This window comes from Hipposideros armiger, unplaced genomic scaffold (assembly GCF_001890085.2).
Source record: "Hipposideros armiger isolate ML-2016 unplaced genomic scaffold, ASM189008v1 scaffold_254, whole genome shotgun sequence".
NCBI classification, from domain to species: domain Eukaryota; kingdom Metazoa; phylum Chordata; class Mammalia; order Chiroptera; family Hipposideridae; genus Hipposideros; species Hipposideros armiger.
Genome location: NW_017731604.1, coordinates 653,352 through 674,019, shown reverse-complemented (window position 1 = coordinate 674,019; position 20,668 = coordinate 653,352). Strand labels below are relative to the sequence as shown.

The 20,668-nt window shown below is 42.9% G+C and overlaps 1 long non-coding RNA gene across 2 annotated transcripts in view; it reads right to left on the bottom strand.

Moving 5' to 3' along the window:
* Positions 1-206: 206 nt before the first annotated feature.
* Positions 207-20,668, bottom strand: part of LOC109390080 (uncharacterized) — a 26,232-nt gene continuing 5,770 nt past the window's right edge. Inside the window, exons 2-4 of one of the 2 annotated variants that reach the window (XR_002125495.1) lie at positions 11,585-11,670; positions 10,136-10,322; positions 207-246 (exon numbers count right to left, since the gene is read on the bottom strand). This is a non-coding gene — a long non-coding RNA (uncharacterized LOC109390080). Of the gene's footprint in view, positions 247-6,798; positions 6,857-10,135; positions 10,323-11,584; positions 11,671-20,668 lie in introns of those variants that run through there. The other variant, XR_002125496.1, reaches the window with a different exon arrangement.

Sequence of the window (20,668 nt, the reverse complement as noted above, 5' to 3'; positions counted from 1 at the left end):
TTTTGAGGAACCTCCATACTGTTTTCCAGAGAGGCTGAACCAATTTGTAATCCCACCAACAGTGCATGACAGTTCCCTTTTCTCCACATCCTCGCCAGCACTTGTTGATTTACTTATAGCCATTCTGACAGGTGTGAGGTGATATCTCCTTGTGGTTTTAATTTGCATTTCTCTGGTGATTAGTGACGTTGAACATCTTTTCATATGTCTATTGGCCATCTGTATGTTCTCTTTGGAGAAATGGTCCTGGCATAAAAACAGGCACATAAATCAGTGGAACAGAATAGAAAGTCCAGAAATAAACCATACCTATGTGGTCATTTAATCTATGACAAAGGAGGCAAGAATATACAATGGGGTAAATACAGTCTGCTCAATTAATGGTGTTGGGAAAACTGGACAGACACATGCAAAAAAAATGAAACTAGACTGCCTTCTTACACTATATACAAGAATAAACTCAAAATGGGTTTAAGACTTAAAGGTAATACTGGAAACCATAAAACTCCTAGAAAAAAACTTTCTGACATTTATTTTAGTAATGTTTTTTTTCTGACATATCTCCTCTGGTAGGGAAACAAAAGAAAAAATAAACAAATGGGACTACATTAAACTAAAAACTTTTTGCATAGCTACGGAAACCATCAACAAAATGAAAAGACAACCTACTGAATAGGAGAAGATATTTGCCAATGATACATCTAATAATGGGTTCATATCCAAAATGTATAGAAAACCCATTCAACTCAGCACCAAAAAAACAAACAAAAAACAATCCAATTAAAAAATAGGCAGAGGACCTGAATAGACAATTTAATGTGTTTTAATATATTCACAGAGTTGTGCAACCATCACCATCATGTGAATTTAGAACATTTTCATCACCATAAAAATAAACCTTGTATACTTTACCAGTCACTGCCCATCCCCACATGACTTCTCCTCCCCCAGCCCTAGGCAATCACTAGTCTACTTTCTGTTTCTGTGGGCTTGTCTTTTCTGAATAGTTCATATACATGGAACCATACATTATGTGGTATTTTGTTACTGTATAGTTTTTTATGGTTTATCCATGTCATAATATATATCAGGACTTCATTTCTTTCTTTTTTAAAAAATTAAACTGAATTTTGAGATAATAGTAATTTCACATGCAGTTGTAGGAAATAATATAGGGAGATCCTCTGTAATTTTTCCCAATGATAACTTCTTGCACAACTATACTACAATATCACAATTGGATATTGACATTGACACAGTGAAAATACAGAACATTTCTATCACTACAAGGATCCCTCATGTTGTCTCATTATAGCCACAATCACCTTTCTCCCATGCTCACCCTTTCCTTAACTCCTGGGAGTCTCTAATCTGTTTTCCATATATATAATTTTGTCATTTTAAGAATGTTATATAAACATAATTTTGCAATATATAACTTTTGAGATTGACTTTTTTCTCACTCAGGATAATTCTTTTGAGATCCATCCAAATTGTTGTGTGTATTAATAGTTTGTTACCTTTTTATTGCTAAGTCATTTTCTATGCTATGATGCACCGCAGTTTAAGTGTTTACCCATTGTAGGCCATCTGAGTAATTTCCAGAGTTTGGCTCTTATGAATTAAGCTGTTATGAACATTCATATGCAGGTTTTTGTGTGGGCAGAAATTTTCATTTGTCTGGGACAAATGCCCAAGAGTGCAATTGCAGGACCACTCATATGGTAGTTGTATTTTTAGTTTTATAAGAAACTGCCAGACTTTCTCAGAGCTAAGCCATTTCGCATCCTCACCAACAATGTATGAGTGATTCAGTTTCTTCATATCATTATCAGCATTTGGTGTTGTTGATGTTTTTTATTTCAGAAATTCTGATGGGTTTATGTTGATATCTCATTGTGTGACCTGAGCTATTTCATAGTATCCACCTCCAAGGGGTTCATGTGATAGCTAATGTGTGTAAAGTGTCTGGCACAATTAGATAAATGTTGGCTATGATTATTATTACAAAGATGGAGGTGATACGGTCTTCACTCTCAAATAAGTCATTATCTATGGAAGACAAAGCACGTTAATCCAGATTGCTAAATGGTGGAGGCATGAAGCAGAAATTATGGAATCCTAGATTAGGGATGGAGGATGGCCAAGGAAGATTTGCCTGGAAAGGTGATCTTTAGCTAAGGCTACAGGAATAAGTTACCTTAGCTAAGCAAAGGGAAGGTTGACATAGATACATTTCAAGCAGAGAGTACATGTAGGGTGTGGTGACCAGAAGTTTAATATGGCTATAGGTCAGGGAGACAGGGATGGAGAAAAACCAGAGATGAGCCTGGGAATAAGGTTGGTGAGGGATCAAGCCAGGACTTACATACTACAATAGGAGTTTAGAATTATAATGTAATCTCGTAGGCACTGAGGAGCCATGGAACCCCCAAGAAAGACATTTGGCCAGGTTGGAGACTTTTGTCTCTTACTACGTCCTACCCAGGCTCTTGCTGGCAAGGAGGTGGCTACTTCCTGGGTCCCTGATGGGCTGGCCCTGCTCCTTTTTCAAAGGTTTCTGTCATAAAAAGCTTTCTACATATTAGACATATTTACAATTCCTCTCTAACCCATCACCAAACAAAGCCCGAACATGGCCATAAACACTTAATTAATCACATCTCAGTTTTTATTAACACAAAAAACTCAGATTTCCATTCTTTAACTCCCTGCTCCAGTTTCCCCTGTCTCCCCCTCCCCCAGGCTTCTCTCAGATTTCCGTGCTGTCTCCTATTCCTGCCCTAGTAAAACTTAGAGAGCCTTGGTTGCCTCATCTGTGCTAGGAGATAAGTTGCCCTTAATGGTCTGACGTTCCCTAAAGCTATTTGTAATAACAGGAACTCTTCTCATACTTGTAGTTTCTAATAGCTCAGTCTCCTGTTAATCTCATGAGAACTCCAGCTTGATGAGCATTAGTTCCATTTTATTAAGAAGGAGGATGAATTTCAGAAGAGTGAAGTCACACACCCAAGGTCACAGAACATTGTAGGGGCAGTGTTGGGCCTTAAACCTATGTGGTCCAATGCCTTACCACCAGACCAGACACCCTTTCTTCACCTTCTTGGCTAAACCTCTTGAATTTCTCCCCCACTGGTCCTTAAAACCCCCAAAGGAGAGGTTTATGAAAAGTTTCTACTTCTTGTCTAGAAACCCTGGATAAGATGACTGAGATGGGGCAGTCAGAGAGGAATCCAAATAGGACCAGAAGGGGAGCGTGTCCTTCCCATTACCCTACAATAACACCCAGAACCATGGTGGCAGGTCAGGTGAAGACCTTTAAAGGCCTTAAGTGATTAATAGCTTGTGGTTCCCCTGCCCATAGTGTGTAATTCAAAATAAAACAATAATAAGCCATTGAAATCAGTATAAAGAAGTTCATCAATATTCTGATATGTCTTATAGTGACTATTTTGAAGTGTTTTTAAATATCAAATAAGAAAATGTTCTCATTTTTTTGTGCACTTATTTTGAGGGTGACTGACTATTCATTGGCCTATCTGCAGTACATGGTGAATGTGAGTGCCTGATGACAGCACCATGCAAATATGAGGGCTGCTTGATCTCACTGCCAAGTTTATCTTGGTCTCTCTGTCTGTCATGGCCTCTTGGGGACCCTGTCAGCTCCCACCATGAGGAATTGGGTTCCATAAGGACTACCTCCAGGGCTCTCAGTTCAGGCCTCTAGCCACAGGCTGTTTAAGGCAGGAAAAGAGAGTGAGGTTCCTTCTCTTTTCTCTGCCTCCCGTTCTTCCTTTTTCTCAAGCTGTCTCTGAACCTACATATCTTTTTCACTTTCACTTTGCTTTTCTCTTGCCCTCTCTATTCATTGCTGGGTCTTTCTCCTTTGCCCCAGTCTCTCAGAGTGTTTCTCCTTTAATCTCTTTCTTTCTGTTTCTCTTTGTCATTTGGTCATTCTTTCTCTATTTTCCTCATATCCCAGTGTCACTTACTCTGCTTCTTGACTTCTATGGCCGTGTGTCTTGGCCTTAATCTCTCCCTGTTTTTGTCTTATTTTCTGTCCCACTTCAGAACTCACAAGGACTTTTAGAGAGGATAAGCTACTATATCCTGGGCTCTTTTTCCAGCAAAGTTAGAGATGAAGACTTAGGGCTAAATTTAAACTTTTCAGGGTTGGGTGGGGCCCTCCAAGGAGACAGCTGAGGAAGGAGGGAAAACTGACTTATTCAGTAAGAGGATGGAGCCTGGGGTGGGAACTTGGCAAAAACTGTGAGTACCAACATTCAGTCAGTGTCCTGGCCCTGCGTTCTCTGACTGAGGCCTTGAGGCTATTTTTGGAAGCATTCAAAATATCCCAGAAAGCTCCTACCCCCTCCATTCAGCCTGGGATACCAGAGGAGTCCTTGAAGATGGAAGAACTGAGGACTGCCCTCAATTATTCCTCAGTTTTCACTAGCTTTGAGAAAACAATAGTAACACTTCCCCAGAGTGGGGCATCATGGAGGGAGAGGGTAGTAATGATAGCAGATGATGAGCCAGTCCAAGAGCCTGAAGGAGGTGAATAAAGTGCCTCAAATCTCAAGACCCAAAATGCCCCAGCTGGAAGGGATCCTAGAGGTCAGCTGGTTTTTCTCCCTAAATATAGATATATGGGGAAGACTGGAGAGGGTACAATTAATATCTTTCAAAAAGGAAGGGAGAAAAAAAGAATCTCTTACATCCATTCTCTTCACCTCTGCCTTAGTTTACTATCTCTAGCATGGATTGCTGCAATAGCTTGGTTATTCTGCTCCCAGACTCTCTGGGCAATCTAGCCTCCATACTGGCCTATGATAGGTTCCAGAGAAACATCATATTTTGAGGTGGGGGTGGGAGTAGAGAGCCAGCTCTGACTGTCACTCCTGATTGAAGCCTTCACTAGCTCACCAATATTTATTGGATAAAATTAAAAACTGACACTAAGCCTAAGCCTGTTTGTGATTTATCCCCTGCTTACTTTTCCAAAGTTTTCTCTTGCAGTGTTTCCCTTTTGGAACCTTCAAAACTTTCTGCCATTCTTCATATTCTCCTAATCTGACATTCTGTTTCTCTCTCTCCCTTCCTCCATCTCTCTCTCTCTCTCTCTCTCTCTCTCTCTCTCTCTCTCTCTCTCTCTCTCAAGTTAATGCATGTCTACAGGTAGAAATTCAAACAGCATAGAAAATGAAAGGTAGAACCCCTCGAGCTTCCCATAACTTACTCCCATCCAAAGGTAATCACCTCCTACCTCTCTGATCTAATCCCCTGTTATTCTCCCTCTCCCACTCTGATCCAGCCATAAGGGCTTTCTTGTTTTTCTTAGAGCCTATGAAATCCCACCTCAGGACGTTTTCCCTTGCTCATACCTCTGCCTGGAATGCTCTTTCTCTAGATATCTTGCTTGTTCCCTCAGTTTCTTCATATTGCTACTGAATTGTTGCCTTCTCACTGAAGCCTCCCCTGACCTCCATTATCTAAATTTGCAGATGTCCCCATATCTCCTATTTACTTCTCTGCTTTATCATTTAGCACTTAACACCACCTAATTTACTACATATAAGACCGATTTACTTGTTTATTGTCTATGTCTCTCACTAGAATGTAAGTTCCTTCAGGGCAGTGATTTTTTTCACCACAGCTTACCCGCAGTACCAAATAAAGCACTTACCACACAGTACGTTTTTAATAAAATATTCATTGAATGCAATTTAACAGAGGATAACCATAAATTCAAATTATGTGTTTGAGACTCTGTCTAGACTCTATTTTGACCAACTGATTTCTTTGTTCTTTCTTTGGTAACAAACTGCTTTAATTACTAAAGTTTTTTGTTTGTTTGTTTTTGTTTTTTCTATCTGATGTATGTTCTCAGACTTCTGGCTTCTGTACATGCTCTGCCCGGAAGGAGTTCCCCCTCCCTGGCCTATGTGGAGAACTGCTCACTCTTCAAGTCTCGGCTTAAGCTCCATCTTTCTGTGAAATCTTCTCTGCTTCTGCAGGGCTGGATTAGATACCCCTCCTACATTCTCCAATAGTCTCTCTGTCATTGTATTTTATCACCCTGTGCCTTGATCATCTATTTACACATTTGCCTCCCCTACCAAACTGTAAGTACCCTGAGGAACCAGGACTTATTGATGATGGTATCTGTAGTGCCTACCATTCAGTAGGAATAGCTATAATCAGACAGACCTAAATTTGAATCTAACTCTACCACTTTCTAGTTGTGTGATCTTGGGTAAATTACTTCACTCTTCTGCACTTAGTTTCACATCGTGTAACACAGGCAACATGATGCTCACCACAAGGAGTTTTAAGAATGAAATGAAATAACTGTGCATTCATAAAGTGCTATAACAAATATGTGGGACTCTCTTACTTGCTCCTCATGAAGGAATTAGGGCAAGCATTATGAGCTCCATTTTTCAGAGACCCAGAGAAATGAAAGTGAATTTTGCAGGGTTACAGAATAAATAAACAGCGGGTTCCCAGTCTCAATCTCCCAGATTAGATCATCCTCTCTCTCTGGGAAATAGGAAGGTTATGGACTCCAAGGCTTCCGGCTTCTAAGTCAGAATGTGAGTATGGTGTACTGCCCTCAGAGAAGGCTGGTACCTCTTTGGCAGCGTGCCCTGTCCCACTGAGGGAAATGGACAGCAATCTTCCCTTTGCCCCCAGCTCCTCCTTAGCCCAGGGGTTCTCAGCTACCTCATGTTCTTAATCAGGGAGCAGGAGGCAGTCTCCTACTCTCTGAGGTTGAAGGGAGGAGAAATGTAAGATCTTTCTTCCATAAGGAGCAGCTGAAGGCTGGGCCTGCTCTGGGGTGGGAGCGGGGATTCTGAGAAGAAAGGAAAACACAGGAATCACTTTACATAATGCCTACTATTTGCAGCCACTTCCTCTGTCTATTCATTCAGGTAATAGACATTTACTGAACACCTACTGTTTGTCAGGTGCTGTGCTGGATGCTGGGAGTGCAGAGGTGAATGAGAGTAGATGGGGAGGACATAGATGGCAAACAAGTGATAACCATAAAGAACACATGGTGGTCTTTTCATTTTATGGGTGAGGAAACTGGGTCTCAGAGAGGGGATATCATAACACACAACTACTGCTGGGATCCAAAATGCAGGTTTTTCTAACTTTAAACCTGGTACTCTTTCCATGATACCATCTATCTCTCTGAACTTGCTGCCTCCAAATCATTTCCTTCACCTATCCATCTTAGCACTCAAAATGATACCATGAGGAGTACCCCTGTGGGGCAATGCTTGTTTCCAAGAATTCCCTATCAACATGTCATGACAGCATACCTGGGAGCCTGAGAATACATTGGCAGCTATTAGCATATCTCAGTTTATGAGCTTTCATCTAGAGGTCACCTAACAGGAAGCAGAGGAGAATGTGTACCAGACAGTGAGTTCTGATGGAGGGCAGAAGGAGGAGGAAAGGTATAGTAGCTGGAATGAAGGCCTAAATATATAGAAGTAAATATAGATTAATATTTTTATAAACTTGGCAGTACACGACAGAAAAATCAAAATGAATATTGGTAATATTGATGAAAAATAAAAAGAAAATATTTTGTATTGTAAAAATTAAAGTCAAAAGACAAGGGACAAACTGGAGACATAGTTGCAAGATATTTGACGTACAAGGGGCTGATATCCTTAAAATATAAAGAAATTGTATAAATCAATAATAAAAAGATAACACCTCAGGAAAATTGAACAAAGGATATGAATCAATAATTTTAAAAGAAGAAATATAAATGGCTAAATTAATGTGAAAAGATGCTCAACCTCACTAATAATTAAATAAATGAAAATAAAGATGAAAGAGATATTTGGCAAAGATTAAAATGACTGATACCTAGTATCAGTGGGATAAAAGTACTTGCACACACTACTCATGGAAATAGAAGTTAGAACAGTATCTCTGAAGATTGTTTGGCAACATGTATCAAAATTTAAAATTTGCTTACCCTTTGACCCACTGAGGAATAAATGTGGACCAGTGTGTAGAGATATATGCATAAGGTTATTCATTACAATGCTTTTTGATGGTACAAAATTGAAACAACCCAAGTATGCTTTGATAGCAGAATGGTTAATTAATCTATGGTTCATCCATGCAATGAAATACTATGCAGCCACTTAAAATAGTGAAATAGATGTATATTAGTTGACATACAAAAATGTCCATGAAATATTGTTGGGTAAAAAAAGCAGATTACACATCAGCATGTAGAGAGTGTATATTATGGTTGGTGATGTGTGTGTGTGTGTGTGTGTGTGTGTGTGTGTGTGTGTGAGGGGGGGGGAGAGACAGAGACAGAGACAGAGAGATAGATTCTGGCCTATATTAATATAAAAATCATTTCTAGAAGAAGTTCATCCCTATATTGGGCAGAGTTCTCCAGGGTCCAGCTTCAGCACGGCACATTAACAGGTACAGAGACAAATGACAAATTGGAGTCTGTCCAGGGGGAAGTAAGTAGGCTATGAGAGAGTGGACCCAACTCAGGGAAATAGTTTAAGGAGCTGGATGGAGCCAGGGAGGATAAAAATTACAGGGACATTGATTTGGATTTAAATAGAAGCTCTTCAAATGCCCTAGCTCTCTTGTGATTGAGGAGGCTGTCTAGCTAGGTATGGGGAGTGAGCTTCTCACCACTGGAAATGTGTAAGGAAAGGGTCAGAGGGTCAGTTAGATGGCCTCCAATTCAGTTCCCTTCTCATTTTTGAGAGTCTCAGGCTTGACAAATTCTGTGGATCTGCAATGCCTGCCAGGAGCTGATGGGAAAGGCAAGGGCAGGGGTCCCTGGAAATAAGGTGCAGCATGGCCTGCAGTGAGCTAAAGACGACACTCAGCCTGGTTTCCCGCCCCCAACCCCTTGGAGAGATCTCCCCTTCCCTTGCCTGGCCTCCCCACCCCAAAAGCTCCTCCCTTCTCCCACAGCATCTGACCTGTGGGAACTGTAGAGCTTCCAGCAAGGAGATTGGAACTCCCACAACTCTTCACTCCTTCTGGGTCAGGGAGTTTAATTTGGCTCCATTATTAGGCTGAATAGGTAAGTGGTTACCTAGGTGGTGTGATTACAAGGGCATAGACCAACCCATCTCCCTGTGTTAAGAGACCTCCCCAATGTCTGATTTTTCACCGTTAGTGCTTTGTCCTTTGAATCTTGAATGCTTTCCAAAATTCCTTTGCAAAAATGCCAATAATTCCGGGAAGGGGATCACCTTAAGCTGCCAGGAAAAGGGGAGGGGTGGAGAAGGGCTTTTGCATTCTGCAGAGGGCCTCTTCTGAGTGTCTAAAGGAAGTTTTGTATGCTGGGAGGCTAAGCAAGGCAGAAGAAGGGAGGAGGCTTTTGGAGAGGAATTTTTCTATCCAGGGGCCCAACCTACTCTGTGGTTAAAGCTTAGAACAGCTCGACTCAGTAGTTCCTAGGACTGGCTGCACATTAGAATCACCCGGAGAGCTTTTAAAAATACTGATGCCCAGACTTCACTCCAGCCAGAGAATTCTGATTTAATTGATCTAGGGTGGGGTCCAGACATAGTTATTTTTGCAAATCTTCCCAAGTGATTCTAATTTGCAGCTAGGGCTCTGAACCACTAAGCCAAGAGAGACCCGGTCATATGTAAATCTGTTTGGAGGAGAATTAGCTAGATTAGCCTCCTGGTCCCCAGTAGGGCAGGACCATGGGAAAAGGATGATACTACCCCACTGCTCCCCAGCTACAGCCCCTTGCCTCAAGGACACTAAGGGGCAGGAGGGTTAGTTACTTATGTAGATGATCAAACTTTCTGGTGTGCCTGGAACTTTTCTGGTTTTAAAACTGAAAGTTCCACATCCTTGACAAACTATAATAGAAAGGTTGTCCCTCTATACAGGGTCACTGCAAGTATTTTAACCGTAAGTCATTTGAGCACTCATTGGGATAACTATTTCTTTCTCTGTTTTCTTGTGTAAAACAGGGATAGCCTTTAAATGCTTGTTCTGCTTCTCTCACTGGCTGGTGTAAAATGGAATAACGTTAGTGAAAGGGCTCAGTGATCTGTAAAGCACTGCACACACTACTGGATGGCATGTTATAAATAATAAGCAGTACCTGCCAGGCTGAAAAGGTCACAGGATTCTTGCCGGTTAAATCTGTAACGTTTATTGTGGTGGCAGGCTGGCTTTCATTAATCCTTTTCTTCTCTCCCATGGATTCCTTTACCTCTATCTCCAACATTTAAAAAATCCTCAGATATCAGAAATGGAAGGGACCATCAAACAGATGGGGAGATGGAGGCCTAGAGAAGTAAAATAATCAATCCAAGGTCATAGGGCTCATTAGTGGCAGAGCTGTGACTAGAACTCAACACACTTTGATGTTCAGCCCCTTCATTCCAGAGTTACATAATATTGCCCAACCTCCTCCCTGACTCCCAATAAGCCCATATGTCCTTTTGGGGAGCATTGTATTAAAAATTTTTTTCAATTGCAGCTCGTATACAATATTATATTCATTTCAGGTATACAACATAGTGATTAGACATTTATACAACTTACGAAGTGATCACCCCAATAACTCTAGTACCTCTCTGACACCATACATTATTATTACAATGTTATTGACTATATTCCCTTCACATCCCCATGACTGTTTTTATAACTGGCAATATGTACATCTTAATTTCTCCCCCTTTTTCACCCAATGGGGGGCACTGTATTCATTTCTCCCACAAAATACTGAGTACAAATTAAAAAGGAACCTCAAGGGACTGTGGGAGTTCAGGGCCGGGGAACCAAATTCAGTCTGGGAAAGTGGTGATGGTCAGGGAGGACCTCTCAGATAAGGTACGCTGATATTAGAAGAAAAGTAGTAGTTCTTAAGGTAGAGGAGGAAGCCAACAGGGAAAGTGCACTTTAAGCAGTGGGGATAGCATGCTCAATGGCCCACAGGAGTCAGAAAACATGACTTTTCTTTTCAGTCCAATGATTGATATGAATGGAGAGCAGGGTGATAAATAGCTGGACAGATGAGGCTGGTCATCTATGCCTTGCTCAGGAGCTTGGACTTTGGCCTGTTGGTGTCAGAACACCAGTGAAGGATTTTACACTTGGGTCAGATAGTTCTCTTTAACCACTTGTAACTCCAGGGCAAACAGAGAGGGATTAACAAAAACAATGCAAAAATTAGAGTTTATCCCTCAATCTCTGAACAAAAACTAACACTCATTTTCCTGGCCCAAGCTGCCCAGTAACAGAGCTGATGCCTAGCCCTGACTCATCACTGGGATGCCCAACTCCTGTGTGGAGTTTCAGCCCCACCCTTCCCTGTCTGGGCTGAGTCTAAGCTGAGGCAGGTAGATTCTGGGCCCAGGTTCTCAGTTCTTCATGCTATCCTTTCCACAGTGTGCCTCCCAGGTTGCTCTGGGGCCAGGGGCCCAGGGGCTCCTCTAACCTTAGCAGGTACTGCTTCCAGGCATTATATCCCTTAAGATCTCTTCTTTGGCTCTTGTTCCCATCTGCATAGGGAGAGTCTTCCCCACCTATCTTCTGGGTTGCTCACCTTCTACTTTCAGGTCCCCATAGCAGAGGGTTTGCTTTCTTTCTCCCCCATGGAGTTTCTCTGGAGCAGGTTCATTAGTTGACAGTCTAATAGGGAAGGCAGACAAAAGTAACTACAGGAAAGTGGGAGAGTTGGGTGTCCAAATCATACTGGGAGAACAAAGAAGGAAAGGAGTTTCTATGGGAGGTGAAGAAGTTTCCCAGAGAAAATGACATTTTGCTTGGGTAGTGAAAGGTGAATAGGAGTCGGTCAGGTGGAAAAGAATTACAAAACTGAAGGGACAATAGGCTCAAAGGAAAAGAGCTTTGGATCTACCTGGAGATGATTAGGTGTGATTCCAACATAGAGGAAGTGAATGTTGGTTGAGGGAGGGCAGGGAATGTGGGAGGGAATGTTGAGATGAGACTGCTTAACTGCTTCCTGGGCCTCTCCACCTGGATGGTTCATGGGTACCTCAGACTAACCATGTCCAAAAACTTTATCATTTTCTCCTTGTCCCACAAACTGGTCCTCTTCTAGGGCTTCTAATCACTGAGTCCCAGCAATTACACCTCTTTAAACTCTGTCTAATTTATCTTCTTCTCTCTATTCTTAATACTACCATCCTAAGTCCATAATTGAAGAATGAATGTGCCTTTTCCTTTTCTGCAACGAAAACTATGTGACTGATTGTGTCTCCCTTTTCACATGGACACCAGGATGATCAGAGCCAAATTCACAGTTCAACTGTGTGAGCCCTACTGGCTTCCATATCTGTGCTCTATTCCTACTGATCTCTTTTCTTCTTTCATCATCAACAGGGTTCTTCAGTTTTGACTTCTTTTTTTAAAAATTCTTTTTTTAAGGTTTTATTGGGGAATTGCAGGAGGGGAGCAACGCTGGGGAATCGGGGAAGGGGAACAGACAAGTTGCTGTTCTTTTGTTCTTCAGTCTAGTTGTGGAAGACGTTGCTTCATTGGCCCATGTTGGTATTATCATTGTGCTCTTCCCAGGTGAGGCAGATCAGTCGCCAGCCTCTGGACGGCCACTAACGGTGGCTCACGGCAGCTCACACTGACTGCCGGCCGCTCACACTGGCTGCTGGCTATACATGGTAGCTTATGGCAGCCCACTGTAGCAGGGGCTGCATCCTACGCCGTCGCTGGCGACTCACGGCAGCCCAGCTCCAGGTCGAGCTGTTGTTCACCATCTTAGCTGTAGAGGGCACAGCATCACTGGCCCTTATGTGGGATCCGAACTGGGGTCCTGCTGCTCAGAGCTGGCGTCCCAAGTCAGCTCTTAACCAACGCGCCACTCAGCCGGCCCAGTTTTGGCTTCTTGATTCTCACATCCATCATCCTGACTTTAAAATTTTATTTATTTATTTTTATAATTTTATTGCATTTATGTAGTGAGTTATCTCAGATCATTTGTGGAGTGAGTTGAGAGATGGGTGGATTGAGAAATGGTTGGCCCACAAGAGATGAAATTGTTCAGATCCTCATTATTTTTGCCTGAACTATTACAATGCCTTCCAAACTGAGTTCTATACCCCACACCCTATCTTATTCCTTCCAATCTGTATTCCTCTGGCCTGCAACATTATCATTTTTAAAATCAAAATCTGATCAAGACACTCCCCTGCTTTAAAATTATCAGCAGTTCCTCATTGCCCTGAAGATAAATTAAAGACCTCTAATGTGAAGTGGAAAACTTTGTGAACTTACTACCTCTCACTTTTTCATACTTACTGACTACCAACTATACTATATACCAAACACTGTTCTAGGTACTGTCATTCAATAGTGATCAAAAATAGACATTGTTTCTGCCCTCATGGAACTTGTAGTCTACTTGAGAAGACATACATTAATCAACTCAAGACTCAAATAAATGCATACTTACAAACTGTGGTAAGTTCTGTGGAGGAAGGGTGGCTAGTTCTCTGAGGACATATGTCAGGGGGCCTGACTACATTTTAGAAAATTCCATAAGAATTGATATTTGATCGAAAGGAAGGATTGAGTTGATGTTAACTAAGTAAGTTGTGGGCTTGGAGAATCATGTGCCCCCTGCAGAATAAATAATGTGCTACTGAAGAATAAATAATATGTAAAGATATTTGTAGGGGATGGATTAGAGAAAGCATGATACATTTTAGAAACAGAAAGAAGGCCAGTGTGGCTGGGAAGAAAAACAACAGGGAGAGTTGGTTGAGAGACTGGAGAGATAGGCAGGAGCCAGACCATAAAGGGCTTTTAAAGGCCCTGACAAAGATTCTATTCTTCATCATAAGAGCAAAGGGAAGAAGCCATTGAAGGCTTTTATGCTGGGGAGTGACATGATCAGATTTACATACTGAAAAGATTCCTCTGGTTGCCTTGTGGAGAATAGATTTGAAAGCCAGAAACGATGTGGGGAAATCAGTTAGAAACTTGCTGCAGTTGTCCTTTTGACTCATGTGACAATGGACATGGAGAGAAGTGGGCAGATTTCAGAACTATTTAAGAGGCCCATTGATAGGACATGGCAATAGACTGAAATGAGGGGAGGTTGTTGAGAAAGAAGGAGATGTGAGGACAAGTTTGAGAGAGATCAGAAATGTTTTTTTAAATGTTGAGTTGGAGGCATATGTGAGGTGGAGCCTCTTTGCGACATGACTCAGTGCTCTAGCCTCATGGCAGATCTCTAAATTTCTGTGATCTCTCTTGCTTCCTTGACTCCGTAGATCCTGTTCCTTCTGCCTGATGTACCACTTTCATTACTCCCCTGTGCCATCTTCACTTTCCAGGAAGAAGTAGCCAGGGAAAGTCTCCAAGGTGTGAATGTGCAATGTGTGTGTGTGTGTGTGTGTGTGTGTGTGTGTGTGNGTGTGTGTGTGTGTGTGTGTGTGTGTGTGTGTGTGAGAGAGAGAGAGAGAGAGAGAGAGAGAGAGAGAGGGAGAGAGAGAGAATATCTAGAATAACTGAGTGAGTGTAGTAGTTAAAAGTGTGGGTCCTGCATCAGAGCATCTGGGTCATATCCTGTCATCTTCATGTGTCAGTGAACTGGAGCAATTAACTTAATCTCTCAGCTTCCGCTTCCTCATCTATAATGTGGAAATAATAATACTTATGGTGTGAGGTTGTTGTGAGGTTTAGGTGAGTATTAATGTACATCAAGTACTTAGCAAGGTGCCTGACACATAATACACAATAAATAGTGTCCGTAGTTAATGTTGAGTGCTTGTGTGTGGTGGTGGTGGTGGTGGTGGTGGTGGTGGTAGTGGTGGTGTGTATGCGTGTGTGTGTGTGTAAACATAGGCAATAAAGACAGCAGCCTGACAAGAGAAATATAACTGCATTTAAAGGGAGAGTTGAAGCTGGAAATGAAAGATAGCACTTAGCTGTGGACCGGAAGAAAGTGCCAAAGATCACACTGTCCATAAGTTGCCAAGTGAGCATTCAGACCTAGGTTGGGATGCCAAATTCTGTGACCTTTATATTCAACTTACTGCTTGTTTCACTAGGGGGAAAATGCGGGAAAAAATGGTTGCTAAAAGGCAGGGTGTATCACGTCAGCAGGGAAAAGGTGGAATGCTCAGGATGTGGTATATGGGAAGAGATAAGATAGGTCCACTGTGACTATGCTGTAAATCAGAAACTAATATAATATTGTATGTCAATTGTAATTGAAAAAAGTCTGGTGTATGGGAGGTTGTGTATAAGCAGTGGAGGTATGTGGCAGTTATAAAAGAATAAGATATTACTGGGTTTGTTGTCTAGAGAGCTGGATTCCAGTTCCAGCTCTAATAATCACTGGCTGTGTGGCCTTGGGCAGGACTCATACCTCCTCTGAGCCTTTTCATAATAGGGCTAGGACTCTCTACCTTGCCAAAGCAAGGAGTAAATAAGAAGATATAACATGTGGGAAAACAGGACATCACCACCTCCCTCCACAAATAACATGACACATAACAGCTGCTCCAGAATAGGTTCTTTAAAAATCGGTATCTGTATATATGTAAGTATGAAAAAGAATATCTGTACACTCTTTTTCTGAGAAATAAAAGATGTAGGTGTTCCTAAGCTTCCAGCTTCTCTCTACTATCAAGCACACTGTCTGGGAAGATACTGGCCTCTTTTGGGCTCAGCCCCTTGGATAGAAGGCCACTCCAAAATGAGGGGCGTTATGGAGGGATGATGTGTAAGGCAATGCTCACACTTCATTTATTTATATAAATCAACCAGTATTAATTGAGATCCTACTCTATACAAAGGACTCTACTGCATGCTGGGGCTGTGATGGTGAGCAGAACATAGTTCCTGCCCTCATCAAAATGGTGACCTAATGGGGAGTATAACATCTTTGTACTGCTGCTGTAACAAATTACTACAAATTTAGTGGCTTAAAGCAACACTAATTTATTCTCTGACAGTTCTGGAGATCAGAAATCTAAAATGGGTCAACAGGGCTGCATTCCTTCTGGAGGCTCTGGGGGAGAATCCACTCCCTTGCCTTTTCCAGTTTCTTGAGACTATCTGCGTTCTTTGGCTTGTGGTCCCTTCCTTCATATTGAAAGCCAGCAATGGCAAGTTGAATCCTCCTCACATCACTCTGACCTCCTGTCATGCCTCCCTATTCCACTCACAAGGATCCTGACTCACCAGGATAATCCAGAATAACCTTCCCATTTCAAGGTCAGCTGATTAGCAACCTTAATTCTATTCTCAATCTTAGTTCCTCTTTGTGGTGTAACATAACATATTCATGGGTTTTGGAGATTATGAGGTAGACATCTTTGAGGGGTTGTTCTATTCTTCTGCCTACCACAGAGAGGTAGCCGTTAAACCAGTAAGTACATAGATAAAATATACTATTAAATGCATTGTTGCAAACTATGGTAAGTGCTATGGAGGAAACACATCTCTACCTTTGAGAATAAAGACTTCTTTTTAAAGGAGAGGGGACAGAGGGAATTATATTTTACAAAGAAGGGTCAAGGAAAGGAGATATATTTAAACTGAGGCCTACAGATGGACCAATGCCCTTTTGGGGAGTCCACTTCATAGTTGATGTAGAGGCCTGACCACCGCATTGTATTTCTGAAACTGATGTTGAATAATACTGTATGTCAACTATAATTATATATACATATAACCTCGGGACACAGAGTAGAGTGCGGGAACGGATTCAATGGAATTGTAATAGATAAGCATGATATCGGGGGTGGGAGGGCAGTGGATGGGGGGAGGGGGTTTGTTACTTTGTGAGGGTGAAAAGGGTAACTATTGCATTGTTCTGTACACCTGAAACTAACAATAAAAAAATAAAAAATAAACAAAAAATAAACTGAGGCCTAAAGGAAGAGCCAGCTATGCAAATAGCCAGATGAAGAGTGTTCCAGGAAGACTGTACCAGGTAGAAGGAAAAGCATCTGCAAAGAGTCTAAAGTGAGAAAAATATGGCATGAAAAGGAAATGGAAGTAGCCCAAGTCCAGCCTTATTTAGGGAGTGGGGGAGCTCAGGTAGGAGCAGAATACCTTGAATAAGTAAATGAGATGATACATGAGAAAATGGAATGAGATGAAAGGGTTTCATTATCTCTACCTCTCTTCCCCATATAGGCTGTGAAGTCACAGTCTTAGGGATGAGAAACATCCCCTCCTCCCCTGTGCCCCGGACCAGGAGACAACCCCACAACCCCTGGGGTGTATTGTGATGATCCAGCTCCCTAGAATACGGGAACAAACAGAATGTGGAGCACCAGAGGGCTGATGTACTTGTAACTCAGACACATAGCCAGCCAGTGTGTAGATCCAGACAGAGGCCTTTGCCCAGAAAGCCAGAATGATCTCATCTCTGTGGCAAGCACCATCAATCAGGTGGCCTGGAGCTAGACAAGTTTCTGGGAGATGAGGAAAGAATGCAAGCCACAATCTTTAACTTCAGGAGCTTTTGTTGGAGATCTGGAACTCATGTGACAGGAGGAACAAGACCTCTCCAGTTTCCAGATCAGTCACAGTACAAGAGAAGCCAGCATTTTTCCTGGGTCTCAGATCTGGCCCTGAGCAATGGTAGCACCCTGTGCAGGTATGCTCTCAGCAGAGAGGCCTACGAGACAGCCTCTTTATCTTTATTCCTTTCCCTAAGAACCACTCAGCTTCTATTTTCAGGAGACATCCCCAAAGCAACAGGACTATAGGATGATTCCTCTTTTTACATTTTTACTAACTTGCTTGATCCTTATTGTTCTTGAGTCTAGAAACCCAGCAGAAAGAACACTGACCTGGGAATCAGGAGAGCTAGGATTTTCCTTGAGCAAGTCCACTCACTTCTCTTGGCTTTAGTGTCTTTATATATAAAATGGGGACATGTGGTCTAGATGATATTAAAAGTGTGATATCCTATGATTCTGATTTCTGTTTCCTTCCTTTCACAAGATATGGGAGAGGTGGGGTTAGGCACTAAGATTCGGTGTTTCCATGAGTTAAACACAAGACTTGCTCTCTTCTCCCAAACATTCTGACACTCAGAATAATTAGCTGGGTGACTTTGGGCCCACTCATCTAGCAGCACGTTTGAGGCTTTGTTGATCTGAGAAAAGCAGAGCCACTCCCCCTCTTGGCCCCCAATCCCAAAACCTCAGAGAAACAGAGGCTGAGGGATTTCGGAATATATGTAGGTAAGGGGAGGTGGAGATCAGCTCATCCTCTTCCCCTGAGACACTATACCAGATGTGGCTGGTACTGAGGACCACATAAAAGCCGGTGGAAGGCCCCACATTTTTCTCACTGAGACACGTCTGTATATGGACTGTCATCATAAGTGCACACATGGCTGGGATGAACATAAGCAAAATGACTTTGGGAGGCCGGAAGAAGGGGAAGGGGTCTCAAAATATAATTAGAGATATTTGAGACCATCATTTCTTAGATAAAAGGAATGTTCGAATATTTTCTGGTCTGAGACTAGAGGTTAAAGAATGAGAAAAAGTGTTTCAGGAAGATGAATCTACATATCAGCGACTTAGAAATACACATCAGGCCCATGAACACATACAAGCAAATGGTCACATAAACAGGCAAGTATGGGAGCATGTAGAAAACATACATATGGCCAAAGAGAGGCCACATCTGGGCCCAGGAAGACCCTGCTGAGAGAAGGAGTAATGAGATAGGAATAGGAGGCTTTGTTCTCTTGGTTTTTGTCTCCTAACAGGATAACTTGAGGTAGTAGTATAATGGGGGACTTGGGCCTTTAGAGGATCTGGACATAATACAAGTTGATAGACCTCCAGGGATGAACATGAGAATGGCAGATCCCTCCCTTCCCCTGGCCTAGCTGAGCAATCTGTCCTGAGCTCCAAAGATATGCCTGCAAGTGTGCTGGGCTCCTTCTGCCTCAGACAAAAGTGGGATACCTTTCTGGGAACAACTACAGCCCAGCCTGGAATGGAGAAAAAGAAAAAAAAAGCAGCAGTTGACAAGACAAAGCAGGATGTGGGAGGGAGGCCAGATGAGCACTGCGGAGCCCGGGCACTACGGGAGCTCAGGGGAGGCAGAGAGCACAGGACAACAGGCGAGATCGAGGGAGGGCTTTGTGCAGAGACAAGAGCGAGCACACTGCTGTGTGCATGTGGTGAGAAACCTGGCTCCAGGGGAAGGGCTGTGCTGAGGAGCTGTGGGAGGAAGAGCGGGCCACAAAGGTGAATGAAGTGTGTGTGTTGGGCAGAGGGGGTCACCTGATAACTGAGCACAGGAGAAGCTGCGTTTCTGAAGATCGCCACGGTGCCTGTGTGGAGGACGGCCTGGATGTGGCAGCCTGGACGCAGGGAGACCAGGGAGAGTTGGTGAGGGCTGACCTAGGGCACTGGCAGTGGAGATGAGGGGGTGGGGGAGAGAAGCTGTGAAGGATAGACAAACAGACAAATGGACGGACAGAGAGCAGGGCTTGATACCAGATGGCAGGAGTCAGGCAGGGGAGTTAAAGATGGTGACACAGTGCACACAAAGAACGGTGCTAGCAGCAAACCCACTAACAGATACACAGCCGCTGGGGAGGAGAGCTTCTGGGGAGGAAGAGCGTGAGCCTCACATAGAGCCGGGCACCTAGCAGGCACCTGGTCACTGAGGGAGGCACGGGTGGGGTGGACAGATGCACAGTTTCTTCTAGGTGTATCATGTTTGAACTGTGGGCCGTTCATTGAGGGGCCACGTATTCTCAGGGGGCTGTTTTCTCTCTGGGCTCCACAGGCAGACTGGCCACGTATGTGGTCTCTGGTCACTGGTTGCTGGGGGCAGGGCTGGGGGCTGGTGACTCTACTGGGAGACCCTCTCTGCGGGGCTAATTTCATATTCCAAGAGGACACTGGCTCAAGCTGAATTGATGTTGGCTGGCTGGGGGAAGCTCTTGAAAAGCTTCTAGCCTTGTTAGAGGAAAAGCCAGACAGAAACTCTCTTCTCTTTCACTGTGGTCCATTAGTATGATTAATAATAAATATTCCCAGGCACTTGGCATTGGCAATATGCCGTATTACCCACCTGCTCTCTTGAGCTGTCTAGTCTGACCACTGAGGTGCATGGGTGATATGAATCTCAAAGTGCATCTCCTTGCTTGTGTTTGCCGGGTCACAGATCAGGTTGGTGGAACAAAGGTGGACTTTGGAATCACAAGACCTGGGCCCAAATCCCTGCTCCACCATCAACAAACCACGTGAATTTTGGATAAATCACTTCACTCCCTGGAGCCTCAATTTTGTCATTTCTACCGCTAAAGTGTTGAAATGGCCTCCCCACTGCTCACCACATGATAGGTGCCTTATGAATGTTATCTTCTGCCCTTTAGCACAAACCCTAGCATTTTTTTTGTATAAAATGCCAACTAGGTTAGCATATTCTGAGATTTTTTTAATTAAACGATTTTTATTATGAAATACACATTTTTTAAACTAAGTTTCAGCTGTACAACACAGTGCAATATTTATACTTTTTACCCCTCGAAGTGACAACCCCCCTCCCCCAATCCGCCGCCCCATTTCCCCCCAATATCATACATATCTATTACAACCCCCTTGACTCCACTCCCACACTATAGTCCACATCCCATGACAATATATATATATAT